Below are 9,010 nucleotides of genomic sequence, written 5' to 3'. Positions count from 1 at the left end.
GCTGTTGCTCCTCCTCATATGGCACACCTTGACAGTCCTGCTCCTTTTTGGAGGGTGCACCTTCAGACTGAAAGCTCACATAGTCTTCTCCTTGTTTTTCCTGTTCATAGGTTACACCCAGGAACCAAGTGCCCTGGTGTTCTGGTCCTACAGGCTGCTGCTCCTCCTTGTATGGTACACCTTGACAGTCCTGCTCCTCTTTGTAGGCTGCACCCTCAGACTCAAAGCTCACATGGTCTTGTTCTTGTTTTTCCTGTTCGTAGGGTACTCCCAGAGATAAGACACTTAAATGTTCAGATCCCATGAGCTGTTGCTCCTCCTCGTATGGTACACCTTGACAGCCCTGCTCCTCTTTGGGGGGAGCACCCTCAGAATCAGTGCTCACATGGTCTTGTTCTTCTTGTTTTTTCTTTTCAGAGGTTACGTCCTGGGATAAATTGCTCAGGTGTTCTGGTTCCATAGGCAGTTGCTCCTCCTTGTATGGTATACCATGGTAGTCCTGCTCCTCCTTGTAGGCTGCACCTTCGCACTGAGAGCTCACATGGATCTGCCCTTCTGGTTTTCCCTTTTCATAGGTTACTTCCAGAGACAAGATACTCAGGTGTTCTGTTCCCACAGGCTGTTGCTTCTCCTTTTGTGGTACACTTTGGTAGTCCTCCTCTTCATTGGTGGTTGCTCCCTCAGGCACAGCACTTACATGGTCTTGTCCTCCTTGCTTTCCCCTTTCGTACTGTGCACCCAGAGACAAGTTGTTGAGGTAGTCCTGTCTGTCCTTTCTTTGTTGCTCCTCACAATGCACCTTCAGGGACACTGCACTCAAATGTTTTTGCTTCTGCTTCTGTTCATTGTGGTGCACATCTAAGTGCACAGTACTTAAGCTATCTTGAATCTCCATTCTATATGGTTTAGCAGCCAGAGTTACAGCATCTCCATGGTCATGTTCACCCAGGGACACAGTGCTCCACTGGTCTTGTCCCTTTCTCTGCTGCTCCTCCTTGTCAGACTTATCCAGGGGCATGGCTCCAGTGTGGCCCTCTTCCTCGTTTCTCTTATTTCTTTTCTTTTTCCCCCTTCTTTGTACAGAGTTTGTTTCATTTCTGCAGAGATATGAGGGGGGAATTAGGAACTGAGGATGGATGGCAGCTGTAAATACTTCTGGCCCAGCCTCATCCTATATACTAATGGCTTAATAACCACACAGTGACCTCAAATAATATGCCTAATTCCCCTCTTCTCACTATCTAAGCCCTGGATTCTATTGTCTGGTCAGCAATAGAATGGTCTATTGCCTGTTTGCTTAAATCCCTTTGTTCACCATATCTGTGGGGCAAATATAGTCTTGTGACTGCAGCCATGCTTACCTTCTCCGAAAGCAGCAAACACAACAGAACATTAAGATCCTAAAGGAATTGCTTTTGTCCTGAAGACACTCACACTCTTCCATGTTAGCAGTTGACATTGCTAAATCATCACTAATGACACCAGTCCCACTCATGCTCCCAAACAGAAAAAAACAAGTCTGAGTATTAAAAAAATAAAAAGTACAAAAAATTAACTGCCATTTAGGTCCTCAGAGCCTTAACTGCCCCACTTGAACCAAAAGGTTTCTGAAGACCTCTTGACACCAGCTCAAAGCAGATGAGATAGCTAATCTGGTAGCTAATTTGATAATTATGGCAACTGTGAGTCCAGCTCCTATTGGGTTTGTCTTTATGACCTCATCAGTGCTGGGAGGTGAATGAATGGCTGCTTAGCAACCACGGTGTGACAGATATGACAATATCCTCCAATAGCACGTGCAAATCTTACCTAATTAAGTTAAACCTTATTGAATTAAGTTTATATATCATTGTGGGCCAGGGATCTGTATGTGACTCCATGAGGAAGAGGGACTACATCCCTCCAGGAATTAAAAACAATGTGGGGGCAAGGGGGTGTCAATAAGCAAATTCACTCACATTGTAACAACTCCAGAGAACTACCATCACCTGGAGAGACATTCACATATACTAGTTCAAACTGGATTCTCCGTGGATCAACAGACAAAGAAAGGATTTCTGGATAGATAGCATAAATTTAAACTGACTCAGTGCCTTCTTTCTGATCCAATAAACAGACAGGACTTACTGTCCAAGGAAGCCCCAGTCATTCCTTGGAAGAGTTGGAAGGACTTGGTTCAGTCTGTTTTCATGTTCTGAGCAAAAGGAGTAATGACCTGATAACCACATAAAAACCCCTGGGTGGGGTTTGAAGGCCTATTAGTGGGCAGAGACCTTGTTGGAGTCAGGGGGTGATCTCTGGTAAGCTTATTATCATGCGTGTTGTTTCTTGTATTGTCACTAATATGTTTTCTCTGTAATGCTTTTTTCTTAAGAATACATGTGCTTGCTTAGAAGGAGCTGTGTGGTAGTTTAACTGTGGGCAGTTACACTGTTTACCATCTCTGAGGAGAAAAGTGAAGCATGCCAGCAGTGAAAGCAAGTACCTTAGAAAGGAAATGCCCAGAGATAAGTCTCAGTAGTCTTTTGGGAAAGGGATAGTGAAAAGAGAAACAGGGGACAATCAATTCTGAATTATTAAGAGAAATCAGCTGGTTGAGAAAGACATTTCAACACTGAGGATTGGACAAAAACACAGCTAATAAATCTGTTATATTCTGATGACCAGAAGAGGAACAATGATCCGGGTTCTTAGGGAACTTCCAGCCCATTGGCAGAGGGTCCACCAGGCGACAAAACTCTTGGAACCAGCCCCTGGACAGGAAATAACCATATGCTGTCCAGATCAAGTACACAACTGCAACAGGAGATGTGGACAGACATAAGTGCTGACTTCCTGAGTTCCCAGGGGGTGCTCGACACATGCTCTGCCCCAAGTCCTGCCCCCACTCCACCCTTGCCCCCAAGCCCCTGCCTCACATCTTCCCACCCCTGCTCCAGCCCCTTCCCATCACATTCCGCCCCCTCCCCCTGCCTCTTCCTGTCTCTGCTCTTCCTCCTCCTCCCGCCCCCCCCCCCCCAGTGCCTCCTGTACACTGCTGAAGAGCTAATTGTGGTGGGCGGGAGGTGCTGGGAGGGAGGAGGAAGAGCTGATCCGCTGGGCTGCTGGTGGGTGCTAAGCACCCCCTATTTTTTTCCGTGGGTGTTCCAGCTCTGGAGCACCCACAGAGGTGGCGCCTATGTGGACAGATTAGCAGTTAGAGCAGGAGAAGCTGCAGCTGGAGAGGGATCAAGTGTGTCTGGAAACCCAGCAGTTTGCAGACTGAAAACAAGAGAGAGCAGATCAGGAACATCAATACTAGTATGAGAGAGAAGAAAAGCAGAAACAACCAAGCCCAAGCTGAGACCCACACCCAGTGGCAAAGGAAACTGCCTCAGAAAAGCTCTGGGATGGGTGAGGAAAAGTAGGGCGGCAACTGGGGTTACTTTGCCTGTGAATGCCCACATCACTCACTAAGTACCAGTGCAGTGATGTGAAGGCCAGCTGCATGCCAACTTCAGAGAGTTGTCTTGCGTGGCTGAATCTCCAGAGGGAGGGTATCATATAATGTCATATAATGGTCATGCTGAACCATTCACACCCCAAACCACTGCCTACGTGTCATGCTTCACTCTCCTGGTTGCAGATCCATCAGATTGTCAGTGGGAGGGGAAGGTGATAGATAGTGGAGGGATACTGGGACTGCTAAAATTATATTAAGCCCCATGTCTCCAAACCCCATCTAATGCTCCCTGGGTGTGAAATGTGGATTAAAGTTCCATGGGTAAAAGTCTTCACTCTACCTACAGCACAGGTTTCTATACCCCAGGAAGGGTTAGGTCCTGGTTGGAGGAATACTGTCAAATATTGTATATTCTTTGCTTTTTCAAAATGACATTATGGCTTTGAAAGCAGAAGGGGTAAATCAAGTCCCCTCAGTTCCAGATGGGCAAGAAACTGTCTGAGCCAAATGCAAATAGAATAGTGGGGAAAGGGGGGTTGCACTTTCTCACCAGTATCCAAGAATAATCAAGTTAGCTTCTCAGTATATGCAAACAAATACCTGAGGAAAGGGCAGTGACAAGACTTCCCAGCTTGAAGGGCAATTCTCAGGGTCCTAAAGCCCAAATCAGGGAAATAAGATCTTTTCCTACCCTCACCAGGGACCCAAAGGCAGTTCAGAGCATGGTGATCACAGTGTCTCCACCCAAAAGTAGGGACACTGAGACAGCTGTGGTGCACTGCCAAATCGATGGCACCCATCCCACAATGGGAAATGCCCAGCAGGATGTAAGACAGCTGCTTGAGAGATCATAAGCCAGGAAGGAGGGGGAACTCTCTTCTGTGGTCTCTGAGTCCTTGATGATCTGTGAAAATGCAGAAAACCCTGAGCTGGGTGGGAGAGGGGATTCTGCTCGCCTTGACTCAGTGTATGGGGAGCAAAAGGCCATCCCAGTGGGGTGGGAGATCAGTAGTTCTCTCCCCCTCCCAAAGAAAAGCTGAGGTTAGGCCACTGGAGTCTCTGGGTCCCAACCCCCAGGGGAGGAGGGAAAGAAAAGGGAATTTGGCTATGGGGAAGGTTTGAAGAATCTCTCTTGCCTGACCCTCTGCTGTTAAAAGCAGTGCATGGTTGAGAGATGCTTCACAGAGAGGCAGCCCTAACATATTCTCCCTTTGGTCCAAAGAGTTGCTGCTTGTAATAGTTCTGTGGAGAGTGGGGAACCTCAACCCATTGATGAAGCAGCTGACCACTTAGGGAACAAAGAGACACCACACACACTCCCTAGAAACTGGATGGGAGGTGGGAATAGGAGGACTAGGTCTCAAGTTTACACCAAAGGTTTTTTTGGGGGTAACAAAAGTAAGAAGGAGCATGTGAGAGCTTGTCACTAGAAGTTCTAAAGAGAAAAATTATACAAGATGGTTGACAAATGTGTGAACTGTATGGATTTTTGAAGGATGTATGCTGCCTTGCTAGCAGAATGTTTATTATGTGCATAGTTGAAATAGGAATTTATGAAAGGTATAATAATATTCAGCAATATCCTGGACAAACTTTACTGAATTAAGTTAAACCTTATTGAATTAACTTCATGTATCATTGTGGGCCAGGGACGGTATGTAATTCTATGCAGGAGAGGGACCACAGCCATCCAGAACTAAGAACAGAGCAGGGTTGTTAGGCAAATTCACTCAGGTTATAACACCTCCAAAGAGCTAGCATCACCTGGAGAGAGGCTCACATATACTGGTTCAAACTGGATTCTCCAGGGGTCAACAGATAAAGAAAGGATTTGTGGATAAATAGCCAGAGTTTAAACTGACTCAGGGCAGTTTGTTATTTGTCTTATTTGTCACAGTTCAGGGCAACTACACCTGTATTCCTCTTCTGTGGCCCCACAGGAGCCCCCACTCTGGGCTCCAGACTCCTCAGCCATCAACACTCTTGGTAAGAGATGTGCATCTCTCTCCCTCTTCACTGGAGTATTTCCAGGTTGCACAGTTCCCTGTCAATGCTGTGACCTCCCTAACAAAGTCAGGTTGTCTAAGCCAGCCTGGTTCACTTTTCTCCTCAAAGATGGTAAATAGTGTAATTGCCTATAGTTGAACTACCATGCTGCTCTTTCTAAGCAAGTACATTTGTTCTTCAGGTAAAAGCAGTATAGAAAAAACATATTAGAAACAATAAAACAAACTACACTACATGCTAATAAGCTTACCAGAGATACCCCCTGACTCTGACAAGGGCTCTGGACAGTGAACATTCCCTCAAACCCTGCCTAGGGGTTTTCCTGTGGTTACCCGTTTGTTACTCCTTTTGCTTACACCAAGAGCACAGACTGAGCCAAGTCCTGCCAAGGCCATCTTCTGGTGGGTTTGTCAGTGCTGGGAGATGAATGAATGACTGGCTGCTTGGCAACTATGGCATCACGGAGTCCATAAAATAAGCAGTTGTGCCACAATGGGATGTTAAGCTGCTTCTCATATATCTCTTGGGCTGACTGCTTTTTATGTTGTCCTCCTAAGGTTAATGACTTTTTATGGGAGTAACTAGCATTTTCAAATGGAAATTAGAGTAAAGTGCTGCTAGAGTGGTATCTTTCAACCCGGTTTGTATGGGGAACATGTTTTCAGTCTAGACCACCATCAGCATAGCATCTGAGTACTCCAGTAACATTAAGAGACTATCCTCACAGTATCCCTGTGAGATAAGGAGGTGTTGCTCCCATTTTACACATGGGGAGCATTCTGGTGGTCTCCGGCACAAATGAAATTGTTCTTCCATAGATTTCACTTGTAAATATCTACCTGAAGCTGAAGAAGGCTTATTTGAATCAGAAATTGGGACTTAATTTCAGAAGTTATTGAGGAAATTTCTCTTACCTAGGTTAGCAGTTCTGAGCAGACAATCTAGCCATTCTTTGTGCATATTTAGGTGTGCAAAGAACCATCAAAAGAATCAAAAAACAGAGGGGAGAGGCTTCTCCATTTTTTTTTTCAGAAAAGACTGGTAAAATCTAAGAAAATCTGTTCAAAATGCTGATAATTTCTCTTGCCTAAGATGTCAGACCCTCCACCTACATTAATCATGCCTGGTCCAAAGCCCGATGAAGTCAATGGAAGTCTTACTAATGACTTCAGTGAGTTTTAGATCAGGTCCTTACTTAGTACTGATTTATTATTATCATCCACCCTTAGTTCTAATTGCCGTAATGCCATGTCATAGATACATTCAGATTCCCAAAACTGTTAGCAGCTTTTGTCTGTTTTCCTGCATAGGTTTGACTAGATCTTTCTTGAAAATGGTTGAGTTCTATCTACTTGTTTAGCCAATGGTGATGGAGGAATTTTGTTTGGTTCCAGAAGTGCTAGTCTGTGACGCACTCTTTTCTCCCAGTCTCCCGGTCAGTTCATTGGAAGATATAACTTGGGGTTTTGTTGCTGTGCAACTGATAAGTACAGTAGTTCTTGCCTGATATTGTTATGGTTCAACTTGCTGCTCCATGTGTTGTGAGAGTCAGTGTTGCAAGAGGAGGACAATGTTGAGGTGAAAGCTTGGGAAGACTGTCTGGGTGAATGAGAGGTGGACATAGCTATGAGGTGTTGTGTAATTTACTGGTGCACCCAGTTTTTGAACGGGTATCTTTCCAGAAATCTTAGATTCTATATCACCTTGTTTTTTTCTGTTTGACAGAACATTAGTGTTTAGTAAAGTAGCATTGAAGATCATGAAAATATTTTATTTAATCATCTCATCAATGCATTTGTAATGTCTATCTTCAAAAGCATAAAGGGGATGAGGGTTTAAGGATAGATTATTTGTAAAGACATGTAAATACTTTTAAAAGCTAGTTCATGTGAAAGAGAGAGCTGCAGGTACTGCATGAACCCATTACTTTATGGGCTGCATTGGCTTTCTATGCAGACTCTTTCACTGAGTTATACAGCACTTGAAGAAGTTTGTCTAATGTATCTCAGGCTCTCAGAAACTGTGCTGATTAGTGCTAATAAAAGGGCCTTGATAAATGGAACCTTTGATGATCATACTGTATTGATAATACAGTACGTAGCACTTATAAATAGCTTTGTGCTTCCAAAGAGCAGTGCATTGTCTCATCTACGCTTATCATTTAGATCCATAATATAGATCTTTATTTCTGTAGGTCTATCTATTTGACATACATGTGTTGCTGATAGTGCATTTTGGGTGGCAGTATTTATTTTAGGAACAGTCATTATGATGGCTGTCAACCTGCCCCACCAAGATACAGTAGATTTAAGATCACTTGCTGACACTTCCCTTGTTTGATAATTTTCATCTTTTCCACAGTGACCTGCCCCCACATGCAGTCACTAAAGAATAAACATCTTTATTTACATAGGGTTTTTATAGATTGAGTTTACTTTGGTGATGTGGGTCAATATGTTTCCCATGGCTTGAAAAACACAAGACACTTGAATTCTTAAGGCTAACTAACACCTGTATGTTAAAATAATAAAGGAACTGCTTTTTCAAATGTGGTGATGAAACTTCATTTATCAAGGGTGTGCACAGGAATTAGGTGTTTATTTTATAGGAGATGTGTGAAATGTTTCACATCAACCATGAAACCAAATGAAACATCCCACCAGAAGTCATGAAATGATGATGGTTTTTTACTTTTTTTCAAAATTCACTTTCTGGTGTAGAACAGTCATGACTAATATGTAATACCAAAAGGAAAATCTCTCTTCAGTCTATAAATATATTTTAATCTCTGGGTCCCGTTACAAAGAAGTGTGTGTGTGTGAGAGAGAGACAGAGACAGAGAGAGAATAGGCATACACATTAGGGTTGCCAACTTTCTAATCACACAAAACTGAACACCCTTGCCCCGCACCCTGCCCTGCCCCTACCCTGAGGCCCTGCCCCATCCCACCCCTTCCTCGAGACCCTGCACCCACTCATCCATCTTCCTCGCTCTGTCCTTCAGTCTCCCCCACTCTCACTCACTGGCTCATTTTCACTGGGCAGAGGTTTGGGAGGGGATACTGGCTCTGGGTTGGGGGGTGTGGGCTCTGGGGTAGGGCCAGAAATGAGGGGTTCAGGGTGTGGAAGGGGCTGCAGGCTGGGGTAGGGGGTTGGGGTGTGGGAGGGGGTGAGGGCTTTGGGCTGGGGATGCAGGCTCTGGGGTGGAGCCAGAAATAAGGGGTTCAGGGTGTGGTAGGGGGGTCTGGGTTGGGGCAGGGGTTGGGAGGTGGGGGGGATGAGGGCTCCAGTTGGTGGTGTGGGTTCTGGGGTGGGTCTGGGGATGAGGGAATTGGGGTACAGGAGGGGGCTCCAGGCTGGGGCTGAGGGATTCAGAGTGTGGGAAGGGGTTCCAATCTGGGGCAGTGGGTTAGGGCGTGGGAGGGGAGGAGGAACGAGGGTTTCAGGCGGCGCTTACCTTGGACAGCTCCCGGAAGCGGCAACATGTTCCTCGGCTCTGAGGCGGAATGAGGGTCAGGCAGGGATTTATGTGGAAGGAGGGAATGCTGCCCTAAATGGCAT

The sequence above is a fragment of the Lepidochelys kempii genome, chromosome 9, assembly GCF_965140265.1.
Source record: "Lepidochelys kempii isolate rLepKem1 chromosome 9, rLepKem1.hap2, whole genome shotgun sequence".
NCBI classification, from domain to species: Eukaryota; Metazoa; Chordata; order Testudines; family Cheloniidae; genus Lepidochelys; species Lepidochelys kempii.
Note: the sequence above shows the minus strand (reverse complement) of the source record.